Raw genomic sequence first — 15,804 nt, 5'->3', positions numbered from 1 at the left:
GTGTGTGCGTGTGCGTGTTAAATGGAAACATGTGGTGTGTGCCACCTAGTACACTTACCATTGTCCACTGTAGAAGGGCTGCTGACATTAGCCACTATGCACTCACCTGTATACACCCCCTCAGACCTATCAGCCATGTGGCACATGCAGTAACTCTTTTTAAAACCTGTTACTTGTGTTCAGCTGTACCCAGGATATGACACAGTCAATGTGTCACCACAGTGCCATACCCCTTGTAGGACATGACAGCAAACCAACATCCTGCTGACGCATAGACACCTACAAAACAAACTGAATACATTATGGAGACCACAATCAGCCAGTGTTAATAACAGCTATAGTGCATCATGGCTGGACAGCTACACATCCTGACATGTAAGCATTAAACTTTCCTGCTGAAAACATGTTACATGGTATTACATTGCTACACTTTAGTACATTCACCCTGTGCATCAGAACCATATTAGCCTATCCCTGCATCGAAGGTATGGATGACAGGGATGTGGCACATGTATCATCATATGCACAGGGTGTGTTGTGGGTTTGCCAGAGACCTAGGCTGAGCCATTTGGCTGATATCATGTGTGTGTTAGGGGGTTTTGTTATTAATTGGGCTGTGCAGATGTGGTGTGTGTAGGTATGGAATTGCCCTAGCTGTGTTGGTGATGTGTGTGGGTGTGTGTGTGTGTGTGTGTGTGTGTGTGTGTGTGTGTGTGTGTGTGTGTGTGTGTGTTTGTGTGTGTGTGTGTATGCACACAGTTCTGCTATGTTGCTGCCCTATACAGGGGTTTGTTGGACAGCTGTAGACCATACATAGCAGGGTGTGCAGTTCACCATCTCTGGCCACAGACACGAGAACTGTGCCTGACAGGGGTTCCACGGGCCCTACCAGCTGCAAGCCCAGATATGGTAGTCTCCCCGGATGATGATAAATGTCCCTGTTGGGACCGGCCAGGACCACGTGCACATGGCCTGCTGTGTTGTGGTGTGGACAGTATCCCCCCTTGCAGTGCTGGTGCTGGTACTGCCACTATGGGAGTGAATGTAACTTGTTGCATGTCCATGTAGACCTCCACCTATTGGTGTTGCTAACCAACGTCCATGTGGCTGTCACCCCACTCCCACCATATGCTCTAACACAAACATTGCATGGTCGAGGATTCCCACCATCTCACCCAACCGTCTATCCAGGACCTCTGCAAAATAACGGTGGCCACCTGCAAGATCACGGATGTTGTCAATAACAGCAGAATGAGTAGCCCTCTGGATCCTCAGACTCTGATATAACATTCCATACGTGCCTGTGCCTCCATGACGGCCCAAAACATGTGTCTGGTGACACCTGCTGTGGCACTTCTGCCAGAGGCATGATGGACAGCAGCCCTCCTATGGACACCACTGTATGTCTGCCTGTGTGGTACCTCGCCGGTCATCTGGCTATGGCTGTTGTGTACAGACACACTTGCCATAGTCACCACACTGCCCTGTCCCATGCCACCACCCACCAACTGTCCCTCATCTATGGCCACTGGTGATGGGGTATGTACAGGCAATATGATTGTGTGCAGGGATGGGGTGGATAACAGTGGGATGTCAACAGATGGCACAGCTTCAGCCCCTGACAACCCCCACCTGTGCTTCATCATACCTATCATCATTGTCAGAGTCTGTATGGACAACAACATCGGTTTGTCTGCAGGAGGAACCCTGACACACCTCGCCACCTGTGAGGGGAAAACAGAAAATGTAATTTAAGACCTGTACATCATTGATTATGTCTACACACACACACACACACACACACACACACACACACACACACACACACACACACACACACACACACTTACAGGTGAGGTGGCACAAAGATATTACACAGACCTCTTATTACCCAACTGTCAACATGCATGACATATGGCACTCAACAGCATGCACTGCAGCTATACTCAATTCCTGTTACCAACATTATACATCTCTGTGATGCATGAGTTGTGTTAGTAGGTGATGCCCCTTCCCCTGGCACACACTGCACCCATGTACACAGTATTTCTGTGCACCTGTTCAGCACCCTGGCATGTACTGTGCACCATACCTCACAAGTGTACACACCATTGCTGAATGTGTATCTGTGTGGCAGTTATGTTTGCTCTGTTGCTCACAGCCCCTGTGTTTGTCTGACACATACCTGGGATGATATGAGGACAGATGTCAATAGTGAATGCCTGATCTCTGATTTGCAGATCTCATCATCAGGAGTGCATGTATGAGCAATAAAATCCAATTACACTGACAATCTTCAAATCTTACTGTGGTTATGAGGCATGTACACACCCTTATTGACATGCCACCCTCTTCCCTGATATGCAATGGGGCCACAATACTGCATATGTTAACATTACACACATCTGATATGTGACATATGACCTGTGCAATCAAATGCAGTATCAAACAAATGTGTTAGCTGTGTAGATGCTGATTGAGATGCATACAATATGTGGGTTGCATAAGTGTGCACACCCTTAACATGATGGTTTGTTGCAGCACCAGTTAAGTGAACTACAGCAGTCACTATTCCTGGAAGGGGTATACTAGCATGGTCCATCTTCATTTGCTATTATTTGGTCACTCCGCCCTACAAATGTCCCCCAACTCTGCCAGATTGCAAGGTCAGCTCATGAGCACAGCCCTTGGAGGTCACACAGTGCCTTCACTGTTGCTGTGGAGTCAAGGTTATGTCTGGCACAAGTCATGACCTTGACTGTGTTCAGATACAGCCATTCTTAGCGAGCTTTGGATGTATGCTTCAATTCATTGTTGTGTTTCAGGATGACACTCCTCCCCATCCTCAGCCTTTCTGCAGATGCTTGACAACTATGGGCCACACACACGAGTGTCATTTTGCAGTGTCCCAAATGCAGAACACCATGTCTACCAGCCTAGTTCCTGCTAATGAACAGCAAACCTAAAGGTGTACACTGGCACCAGCAAGGGTCAGATGGGGATGGGGATGGTTGGCCTGAGGTGGAGTGAGGTGTTGCTTGTGCAGCACATGTATCTTTTATTAATACTGTCTGTTGATTTCAGCCTTGGTCTCAGAACACCATTACACATTGCAACACATGCCTTTGGGAGACTTGATGTTATGCATATGCTACCTGTAGAGAGCCCTGAATGATGTTTCCTGTGGATCAACTCTTCCATCTGATTACCCTAACCCATAGGTCACACTTATGCAGAGTCCAGGCAATTGTTGACACAGATACTGCACAGGCAGTACTTGCTAGACATTCCTGCAAGTCCTTCAGTGTTGCTACATGTTTTTGGGCAGCCTCCATGACCAGTTTGCAACATGTGTTGTCATCTGTCTTGGATGGGCATCTGTTTATTTTCTACATTAATGTTGTCCCATACTTCATAGTCACATACATGACTGTCTGCACTGTTTGCCATGGTGTATGCAATGGTGAGGTAAGGCTATGTCTCCCACTCCTGAGTGCTACCTTTTGGATATGGGATCCATTCCATGGTTTGCAAGATGTGTGCAAGCCATGACTACCTCTGTTGCAGGTAAGTAGGCAAATGTCATGGACATACTTCTTGGACAGCAGACCATTACTCGGTGTGAAATTGAGGACCTGTACTTGATGGAAGGTGCATACTCAAGAAGAGTGAATGCTGTCAGTACCTCAAAAGCTGCTTCCACAATATGTTATTTGGAGTGTGTACACACATATGCTTCCAGTGTTTAGGATACGTATTCCCCATATTTGTTGTCCTAACATAGGATTCTATATTACACATTCATTGCTCATGTTAGGATCACATTACAGGTTGTAAAAGTTGTGGAATGTGGTATTGTGATATGCGGTTGTGTAGATCTGTAGCAGTTGCCATTGTAATAGTGGTATATACTGTTGTAGCCACTGTATAAGGGTAATGTTTCAGACATGTCCCTACTGTAGGCCATTTGTCCCACCATTATGTTCATCTCTGTCCACACATCTTGCACTGACAGGTTGTTAGTTATACTGCAGGAGTCTTACATACCCTTCAGATATGTCACCATGGTGACCACTGTGATGCAGTGCAGTTAACAGCAACAATAAGTGAACATGTACAGCATGCATCATGGGTAGGTATGTTAAATGTGTACATGGCAAATACCATGGCCATAACATGTCTGGTGTATTGGCAAACCTGAACAAAAAAATACTCCATACTCACCAGCTACAGGCTGGTGCCCCAGAGGTATATCAGAGAGACCTACATAGTTGTGTGAGAGATGTAATGTCAGTAGCCACACCTGTGGCATTGGTACAGGGTGGCAGCAGCATTTCAGTACATCAACAGTACAAACCCACAACTAGAGATTATGCACATCTGTTCATTACTCCATTGCAGCAACACACTGGGCAGGATTCACAAAGCCTCCGTGTAAGAGTTATAACTCATACACGGAGGCTGCAGTTAAATGGAGTGATGTCAGCATGCTCTGCATATTCATAAGAGCATGCTGAATCACACCTAAGGCTAACACGGTCCATGTAAGACAGTAGGGGGCATGTCTGTAGGCTGAGCCCTGTAAGCGGACACGCCCCCAGAAGAGTAAAAGTGCCCAAAGTAAACACCCACGACAGAGTCCATGGAAATGTGAATAAACACAACACAACACATGTCTCCACAGACTACGAACATAAAATATACAAATGAACATCTCATATTTTTTTTTTAAATTGTAAAGATGTTTAACCGTGAGTGCACTCGTTTGCGCGGGTGTGCCCGTAGTGCAGCTACAGTTAGCAGTCAGTGGGAAAGCATATAAGAACTAAATATGCAAAGTAAGCCAAGAAGCAATAGCGTAGCGGTAGAGATGTTGGCTGAAGAGCAGGCATTCATGGTTCAAGCCCCCACAACACCAATTTTTATTTTTAGCAAAATAAGCACGAAACAACTCCCTGACAAATATGTACACATAAAATCACATTTTATGTAAAATGTAATGAAATAGCCCATTTATATTGAAGAAATGTGAGGTAACAAAACAATAAAAAATGCCAGATGTGCCCATAGCTGAGCTACAGTTTAACAGGGTGAGTGCATCTGCCCGTAGGTGAGCAGTGGTTTAACTGGTGCAAAATGAGTGCCCGTAGCTGAGCAGTGGTTTAACATGCTAAATCTATGTGCCCCTAACTAAGCTGAGCGTAATATGCGTGCTGATAGCCAAATGAGGCTTAAACCAGCGTACCCCGTTTGCGTGGAGCTGCACACCGTGCAAACAAGCTAACCGACGGGCAACGTTGAGCAAGCCGTATCAAAACTGCCTTTACACAGACACACCCCTCAGCTTGTCTAGACAGTCATAAAAAATAAAAAGTAGTGGCCAGGTTCGAACCCAGGATACTATACACCATAGTCAAGGTACTGAACCACTAAGCCATGACAGCAGTACCTATAAATGCAATAATATCTAATATATAGGAATGAATACAAACTGGAGCATGACAATGCAGGTTTACTGAAGTTGATACAATTCCAAAATGGCCAATCACAGATATGTGCGGGAAAAACAGACTATATAAGCCCCATAGGCGGGAATACACAGCATAAATGATTGTAGAACTGACTTGCAGCCAGAATGACAGTAGTAGGAGAGGGTAGTTGCTTTCGAGTACAGAGGTGGGGCATTGAGGAGTCCAGGTACATGGTCTGGCTCCTAGTCCACAATCATGAGGCCCAACTCATGCAGGGCCAGGTCCTGTGGGGAGCATATAGGGCTGAGGCGTGGGACCGGTTGGCTCATGATCTCACCAGTACCACAGGGATTCCAAGGACTGGTGAGCAGGTCCATCACCACCATGTGGACCTGAAGAGATGCAAGCAGGACCAATTGAACCTTTGGATCCAGGAGGCCTGCCAAATGCCCAACGCCCCACTACTGAGTAAGTTACATTTAATTATGTATGTAAGAAATTAAACTAGCTGACATTATGGAGATGTGTATTCCAATATTACTTCATTTATATTACAGCTGCAGGTGTCCGTTCTGTGAACCGCAGAGCCTATGGCAATAGGCTGGTGCGGTTGCGCCACCAGGCAGGTCAGTAATCCACTACCAGTAACTGTAAAGAAATATAAAAGTATGACAGTCAACAAAAGAGTGCAGTGTAGTCACTAAGTAATAAAATGTGCAAGTAACAGTGTGAAAGTGTTTGCAAGTATTGCTTGATTACAAAAGTGTGTTGGAGCCTGTAAGCCAAACAGAAAAATGAAAATGTCTGACCTAAATTCTGAAATAAAAATGCCCCACCTGTAAGAAAATAGTACACAACCTGCAGCAGGCTGAAAAGTATAGCTGCAGAAGATGATGAAATCATGTGTGAAATATATCCCTGTTGAAATACTGAAACATGACAGAAGTGAGACTGCTGGAAAGGATTGTAATAACTATAGGTAAAACATGTCAATAAAGCCTAGAAGTAAGTACCATCCTGAATAGTAAAATGAAAACAAGTGAGAGAGTGTGAGAAAGTGTCATGAATCCAGCAATACAGTAGTAATAACCCCTGAATAAAGTATACTGCAGTCAGTACAGAATGAAATGCATGTGAGAATCCAAACCAAACAGCGAAATCTGTTCAAAGTGTTGCTGCATCTGGAATGTGTATTCCAAAATCTGGATATGTTGCTCTCAGTCTGCAATATGCAGATAGTATGATTGTCTGATATACCAAACATTCACACTTGTCTATAGCTATATAAAGCAAATGTAGCAGGATGATGTAGCTGAACAAAGCTAGATATGAATGTGTATGAAGAACAATAAAATGTATATTGATGTTGCAGTAACAGTCCTATCACCAAGTTGAAGTAGTTATCATATTGGAAACTGTAGTTAGAACAGTAGTGTGTATATATGTGCAGCTATTAGAAATGTACAGCATATGTATTGGTATTTGAAGGTGTTAATATTATTTGCTTCACCCCACCCTATAACCACATATAACCCAATCCAGCAATACAGTAGTAATAACCCTGAATAAAGTATACTGCAGTCAAGACAGAATGAAATGCATGTGAGAATCAAAACCAAACAGCAAAATCTGTTCAAAGTGTTGCTGCATCTGGAATGTGTATCCCAAAATCTGGATATGTTGCTCTCAGTCTGCAATATGCATATAGTATGATTGTCTGATATACCAAACATCCACACTTGTCTACAGCTATATAAAGCAAATGTAGCAGGATGATGTAGCTGAACAAAGCTAGATATGAATGTGTATGAAGAACAATAAAATGTATATTGATGTTGCAGTAACAGTCCTATCACCAAGTTGAAATAGTTATCATATAGGAAACTGTAGTTAGAACAGTAGTGTGTATATATGTGCAGCTATTAGAAATGTACAGCATATGTATTGGTATTCGAAGGTGTTAATATTATTTTCTTCACCCCACCCTATAACAACATATAACCCATTCCATGTGAAAATGGTATGTGCAATCACAATTAACACCCCTGGATATTTGTCCTTTTGGGTCATATATATTTGCATGTCCGTTGATGCATCTGCCCTGTTCATACATCCAAACCTGATGGCCTGTTGCCATCAATCAACCCTGCATGTTGTTGGACTGTGTATTGCTGTTCAAATTATGCATGTGTTATGCTCGCTGTTCAATGGTGTGAATATCTGGGTGTTTGGTTAATGGGAATACTAATGCATGCTGTTACAACTAATTGTGAATGGTATTATATGTCACTAACCCAAACTGTCATGACATAATGCAAAACATAGGACGACAGGGAAGGCGGGTTCCAGCGGACCCACCTCTCCCACCTCAGCTGGCGAGTGCACCTGGCACTAGTGCCCAGTCTGGACCCTCCTCCGGTGGCCCTGTGCCACCTGTGGGTGGAAGCGCTGCAGGGGATAGGGCTCGCCCCCCCCCCTCTGCAAGTGTGGCCAGAGGAGAACCACCACTCACCCTCCGTAGCGTCCGGACTGTGGTGCGTAGGGAGATTCGGGACTCTGTTCTCGAACCCCTACGCCAGCTTGAGGCACGGGTGGCACAACTTACGGGCATGCCTGTTGCCCGGCCTACACAGCCCCCAGTACAGCCCCGTCCTGGGCAGTGAAGGAACAGTGGCAACTGCCTATGGGTGGGGATATCAGTTCCACTGTTGCCATCTGTGGGCTCATGGGCTCTGGATATCCAAACCTCCGTCCCCGTCAATTGTGTAACCCCCCACACGTGTCATACACTGCCCCTGTATGCGTCTTGTTTGTCTTGTCTGTTTACCTACCCAACCTACCTCTCCAACTATACCGACTTCCTGTACCTGACATACCACTCTCACCTGAAAAAAAAAAAAAAAGGGCACTCTGTACCCACAAAAAAATTGCGCCCCATAAATAGCTGCCCATTCCGCACACATGTCTGCTGGACATGGAAACTATCAATTACAATTGGCTGTACAACAAGTATTATTGTTGTCCTGACACCTCTCTCAGGGGTGGAAGGTTTCAAATGTCACACCAAATTACATACATATGCACAGCTGTTGCTGATGAAGAAATGGGCAGCTATAGGCCTTACCTACATCCCTCCTGCAAATCCCAAGATTGTTTCCCTACTGTCTTACCCTCTTTGTGACCCCTTTTTCACCACTTTCCTGTCTCCCCATTTTCATTTCTTTCAAAGAAAATAGCGCGGGTGTGCACCAGTGTAAGCACTGTTAAGCAGTTGTAAGTGGGTGTGCACGGCGCTAACCACTAGTGTGCATGCGTGAGCTCCACGCAAACCAGCACTAACCAGTTACAACTGCTTAAAAGTGCCTTAGTCACTTTGATTGACAGGTCCTGTACTCAGTTCAAAACCAAAATAAAATCCCACTGTCAGTCCTGAACCCAGGACCTTGGAAACAGTAGTTTGTATGACCTACCACTAAGCCATGACTCTTATACAAGAACATTGTGCTAAAATAAATATAACATGTAATAGTAGGGATGAATGTAAAGGGAATATAGGATGTGTAGTACCCAAAGCATGTCATTTAGAATTACTGTCAAAACTACTGGATTCCCATAATAGTAGTGTGTGAACAGAAACAGCCATGCTAGTTGGTAGCTTGTAGGTAATAATGTCAGTTAATGTACATATATAAATGTATGTATATGTACATATATATATATATATATATATATATATATATATATATATATATAAATGTATATCTATATATAGTTGTAGGTGTCATTGTGCATACACACTTACTACAGGGAACAGGAGAGAGGAATGGAGAAATGTGAATCTATAACACAGCCTGAATCATGAGAGAGATACTAACCTTCACACTCACAGAACAGTGTCCACAGCATATCAGCATGGTCCCCGCCCTTACAATCTGAAAGGGCAACACCTATCTCACATACCCTTTTATAGCACTGTCCTGAAATTACAGTGAGAACTGCAATCAGTACACAACTGGCTGTATGCAATTAGCAAATGCTGGCTTACAATTGGTGCAGAGGCCATCACATGGACCTATGCAGATACCTACAAAAGCATCCTGTACTAACACTTCACACATGCAATACATTCATTGCACTGTCTGGAAGTAGACAGAGGGAGAGAGACAAACTGAGACAGAGAGAAAAAAAAAAAAACACGCTACACACTGTGACTCTAAGCTGTCAGCAGTGACAGTAGCAGCAGGAAGCAGAAGCAGTGGTAACGCAACCAGCTGCAACAAACACAGGTAATGCAAAGTAGCAGGTTAATAGTGTGCATACTGTGAACCCTCCAAATGTGTCATAGGTCTGTATCTATAGGTATGTCCATGTGATATGTTGTGTGTACGTAGTTCCACCAAAAGGGGATGACTATACATTACATGTCAATCAGTGTTAGGCCATGATCCTGGCAGCAGTTGTCTGTGCGTTGCCCTCAGCAATGGCTGTAGTGACTGCTTTGAAAGGTCAGCCAGGTTCAAAAGGCAGGATCAGCCCATCACAAAGGCACACTGGCTGGGAACAAGTGTCTGCAGGTACCCGATATCACTGCATATGCATCCCATACTGCATAATTCCATAGCTTAGCAGACCAGGCCAGTTATGCATATGATGTGGTAGTTCCCAGGGTCAGTCAAGGTGCCTCCTTAGTGGTGTGGGACCACTGTTGCTGTATGCCACTGTCCAGGTACATATCCTGTAGTACGGCCAAGATAAATTATCAGTCTTATATGAGGTTGTATGTCCTCTTGGAGTGCAGGTAGCACGCATCCAGGGATACCATGAGGTCACAGTGTTGCTGTGTGTTCTGCTTTGCTGAGGGCGGCCCTCACCTGGACATGTGAGATGATAGGGAGGTTACATACAGCTGTGATAACTATTTCAACTGTTGGGGGAGAAGGAGGGGGGATACGTGTACCAAACCTGTCTGCAAGAATGTTGCCAATATCTGTGTGTTTGGTGAATGTTAAGTAGGTGTGCATTAACACAGAGCATATCTGAGGCATTTGGTCCATATGTGTAACATAACTGAAGAAGGCCTTGTGGTTATCTATAGTGTTTGTGGCCATTTCCCTCCCAGAGTAGGCCGTGGCCGTTGTTATGAGGGACCGTAGCATAGTACCAGTGCTGACCACAGATGCCTTCCCTTAATGTGAATCTGCTCTGTCCTGCAGTAGCCTCCTGCTATTGTTATACAATCTGCCTCTGTCTGGGGTCCACCGGACAGGATGCCTAACCTTTGTGCATAGGGTCTGGGTTAGAAATGTGTGTGCAAGTTCCATGCAATCTGTGGCATGTCCGTGGTAAGCATTTGCAAAGGGGTCAGCAGTGTGGGTTGTGGCTTCCACTGGCCCAGTGTGCTGCATGGATACCATCTCAGTCCTAACAAGTGAATAACTGTCTAATCACATACATATCAAAGTAGTCTACTGTGCTGGTGGTGGTGGTGGGATATGTATATCCAGGCCGAGTAACTTGTGTCCACATCACACTAGTGGATGGCGTCCCACATACAGTACCTTGGAATGAACCCCCAGAGTGAGGTTGTGCATTGGACCTGTCAGTGTGTGCTGACCGATGGGGCATGCTACTATGTTGTGTGGAATGTGGCAGGTATTGTTGCACAGGTGTTGGCTGAGCACTGATATCTGACCATGTACTTGTGTATCCACCACGACACACACACATGCAACATATAGGAGTAGTAGTATATCACTACACATGAGTATCATGTATAGTATGTGTGCCATATATTGCTGACATAGTCTGCTGATATCCTGTTTGTGTTCTCTTCCAGGGAGATGGCGCATCAGCGTAATCCCGCCTACTCTGCAGCGGAAGATGAGGAGATACACCAGAGCCTGGTGCGGGAGTATGACATCCTGTTTTTCTGCACCAGTCAGAATCAGCAGGAGAGGGCTGCACTGTGGCACGACCTTGTCCGTAGGGTAAATGATATTGGCATGCATAATAGGACATATGAGCAGGTACGACATCACTGCAGTGATTTAATCAGAAGTGTCCATCAGCGTGCATCAGATATCCACAGGCAACAGGTTGCCACAGGAGGTGGGGTGGCCACACATTCCCCCTCACCAGACTGGAGGGGCTACTCCTATGTGTTGTGGCTCCAGCCCCGGAACAGCAACAGCAGTACACCTGCATCATGATGGAGGCTGGATACACACAGCAGCACGACATGGAGCGTGCAGGTAATATGCCATATGTACACTTGACTGTTCTGTACACTGTTAGTTTATGCATGTGTAAGGTGTGTCCGTGGTATGTATCTGTCATCATAGTATGTAATTGTGCATGTGTGATACTGGCAATATCAGCAGCTGAAGTGTGAAAGGCAACTGGTGTACTACTGCACTGTATCATATGCAATATCAATGGCACAGTTGTGCCCACTGACATTAATCTCATCATTTCTGCAGATCCCTCCGGGGTTACAGCAAGGCAGGCCATCCATGCTGGTGAGTGTGTTTAACAATATCTATAATAGTCCTGATAGTGCTAGTAACACTAGTGTAACTCAGTAGTGCTCTGTGTGTATACTGCGGGGTGTGCATGTGTGCATGTGTGCAGGTGTGCATGTGCCCATGTGTGCATGTGTGCATGTGTGCATGTGTGCAGGTGTGCCTGTGTCCACGTGTGCATGTGTGCATGTGTGCCTATGTCCACGTGTGCATGTGTGCATGTGTGCATGTGTGCCTGTGTCCACGTGTACATGTGTGCATGTGTACACGTGACCACGTGTGCATGTGTGCATGTGTCCATGTGTGCATGTGACCACGTGTGCATGTGTGCATGTATGCATGTGTCCATGTGTGCATGTGTCCACATGTGCATGTGTGCATGTGTCCACGTGTGCATGTGTCAACGTGTGCATGTCTGCATGTGTGCATGTGTGCATGTGTGCATGTGTGCCTGTGTGCATTTGTCCACGTGTGCATGTCTGCATGTGTGCCTGTGTCCATGTGTGCATGTGTGCCTATGTCCATGTGTGCATGTGTGCATGTGTCCATGTGTGCATGTGTGCATGTGTGCATAAGTGCATCACTGGTAACAATGTGTGGAGACTGTAAACTGTGTTTCCTGTCTTCCTCCCACAGGTTCTGGTGCTGCTCTGGTGGCCTGCAGCAGGGAACCTGAATCTGGTGCCACAGGTACTGGTAATGATGATATTTGTGTAATCGTACAGGAAGGTGTGTCAGGGTCCGCCATTGGTCAGCCAATTGACAGTACACAGCTGTCAACCCCATCATTGCGCACAGTCATCCTGCCAGTACATCCTTTGTCACCATTGTCCCTAGGTGATGGACAGGATACAGTGGGCATTGACCAGGGTAATGTGGTACCTGTGGCACGTGTCCCCACACAGCAGCCATCAGCAGGGTCCTGCGATGGTACCACACAGACAGTTGCCCATGGGTTCTCGTGGGAGCATCCGTGGGTGTACTGCCTCTGGCAGATGTGCCCAAAGAGGTCTGTCAACCTCAGCTATGTTTCGGGCTGTCATGCAGGCACAGTCGCGTATGGAAAGGTACACCAGACAGGGTCTGAGGGAGCTGAAAGCATGTCGCACAGCCATGACTGACAGTATGCGTGACATCGTGGATGCGATCTGTAATTTCACCGATGTCATAGACAGACGTTGTGGGGACATATTACAGCAGTTCCACAACCAAATGTCCATGAGCCAGGGCAATGGTGGGCATTTGCGGCATCGACGTGGCCGTATGCCAGCAACAGCAGCAGCTGGCAGTCGGTGTGGATGACAACAGGCCCACACATGCTCCCATAGTGCCAGCAGCAGCCCCAGCAATGCTGGGTCTGTGCTGTCATCGGAATGCCCCAGGAGACCACGTTCTGGACAGTCCCAACAGGGACCTGTGTCCAGTCAACACACTCCCGCTTCTGATGACAGTACCCAGTCTGGCTTAGTACTGGATACGGTCCGTAGCACCCCTGCCAGGCACAGGTACCGTGTCCATGCCCACAGACATTGATCTGTATGACCTGCCAGGTTCAGTCTGTGGCTGTCCACAAACCCCTGTATATGGCAGCCATGAGGTGGAACTGTGTGCGTGCATATACACATGTGAAATGTTAACACCTAGGGTGACCACATATACGCACACACTGCACCAACACTGCCCCACCCTGTACTGCTGCCCCTCACCAACACACATACACACACATGTCATTTGGTGGTATCAGTGGCTGACTCAGGCATACCTAATTCACACCCGGTGCATATGATGACACTGTGCCACCTCCTGCAATCTCCAACATCATTGCGGGAACAGGTAAACACGTTGCTGATGCACAGGGTGACTACATAGAAGTGTATTAGTAGTATCATGTTGGTAACAGTACAGTGTGCTGCTATGACTGTGTGTATATCCCAGCATGCCTGATGCAGTAACTGTATGAATGTCCTGAATTGTTATCTGCACCCATAGTACATATCAAAGTGTAACAGCTGCACATAATTGCATGCCGGTGGTAAGGATGTCAACAGATAGCCGCATACATGGGTAGCACAGGGGGGAAGCTAACGCAAGTAGTGATATGCAATGGTGGACATGTACAGTAATGGTGTCAAGTTGCCCACAACGACTATGCAATGTGGATGTTTGCATGTTGATATGTGTGCAGTACCAATGTAATCCAAATCACAATTAACTATGACATAATATCAGTTCTACCATGGGCATCTGCGCTGTGTATTCCTGGGTACATGTTGATAGTGCCTACATATTTGCATTGTTACTTACTGTTATTGTTACCCCTTCTTTGTTGTACAATGCACTACTTCCAGCCCTGCTTACTGTAGCTTTGTTTGCATGCATGTTCGCTTGGGGTTCCCTGGAACACTGCTTACACCTGCAATGCAGAGTTACAGTGCTTCTGTAGACTCTTAGTGACATCTGCATAGCGTACGATACATATGTCAAGTTTACACATGACAGAACGTCACTGTCTGTCCTGTACGCATGTAGGTTGCCTGTGACACATTGCACATGTCTTACCTGGCATTTACCCACGTGTGCAGTCATATATGCCAGTGCTATGAAACAGTAGCAGTACACCCACACATGCACACCTTCAGTATGTTGTTCCCCATTGGCCCTATGTGTTGATACTCACCATGGCAATCACACTACTAGGGTAGCATGTGCAAAGGTAACCTGTGAATCACCTCTATGGTCCAGTTGTGGTTTATGTGAGTCATGTGGCAATGTCACAGCTGCCACATGTATGCAGTCAGCCATCACCCTTGGCCAGGAACGTACAACACATGTGTGGGATGCCACTACACAGCCAATCTGGGGACTGAGCTCTCTGAACCCAGTAATGCCATACCCTGTCAGGTGGAATGTCATATATACTACATCCTGGACAAACTTCAACCCCAATCCCTGCTGCTACTATTAATAAAACCCCTGAAGATGTTTCTGATAGTTTTAACCAATTCTTTACTGAGACATTTCAAGCCCTAGCTAGCCAACTACCTCCTAGCTCCCCTGGTCCTGAAAGTAGCACCCCTAGAAACCTACTTGCGTTAAGCTTCCAACCAGTTGCCACTTCACTTATCCGTACTTTGATCGAAAAATTAAAACCCACTACACTTTCTGCTGATCAACTCCCTGCCGAGTACCTACAAAAATCAGCTGATGCTATTGCTTACCCCTAATCAAACGAACCATGGTAGAAGCTAAAATTCCCACCATCTGGAAAATATCCTATGTAATCCCACTTCACAAAGGAGGCAGCTCTACTGAATTCTCCAATTATAGGCCAATAGCTATACTCTCTCCACTTGCAAAGATTACGGAAAAATGTATTCATAGACAATTCATGCACCACCTAATCCAAACTCGCCTTATGGCAGACACTCAGCATGGCTTCTGTCCTCATCACAGCACTACTTCAGGCCTCCTAGCCTTTACTAACACCATAAACCATAATCACAACAATAATTATATATCCTCAGCCCTCTTTTTGGATCTTTCCAAGGCATACGATATGGTTGATCACCAACTTGTAATCCACACCCTGCAAACATTCTGTCTAGATACTGGAGCCCTCCAATGGTTTCAATCCTACCTGAATGGTCGACAGCAGGCTGGCCTCTGGCAGAACAAACTCTCTAACCTTCCACCTAACACCCTCAGAGTACCACAAGGCTCTATACTAGGGCCCTTGCTGTTCTCCATCTTCATTAATGACCTTTATACTGTCATCCCAAAAGTCAGCTGTATCCAATATGCTGATGACTCTA

This window comes from Protopterus annectens, chromosome 1.part1 (genome assembly GCF_019279795.1).
Source record: "Protopterus annectens isolate FY-2018-M chromosome 1.part1, PAN1.0, whole genome shotgun sequence".
NCBI lineage: Eukaryota > Metazoa > Chordata > Ceratodontiformes > Protopteridae > Protopterus > Protopterus annectens.
Note: the sequence above shows the minus strand (reverse complement) of the source record.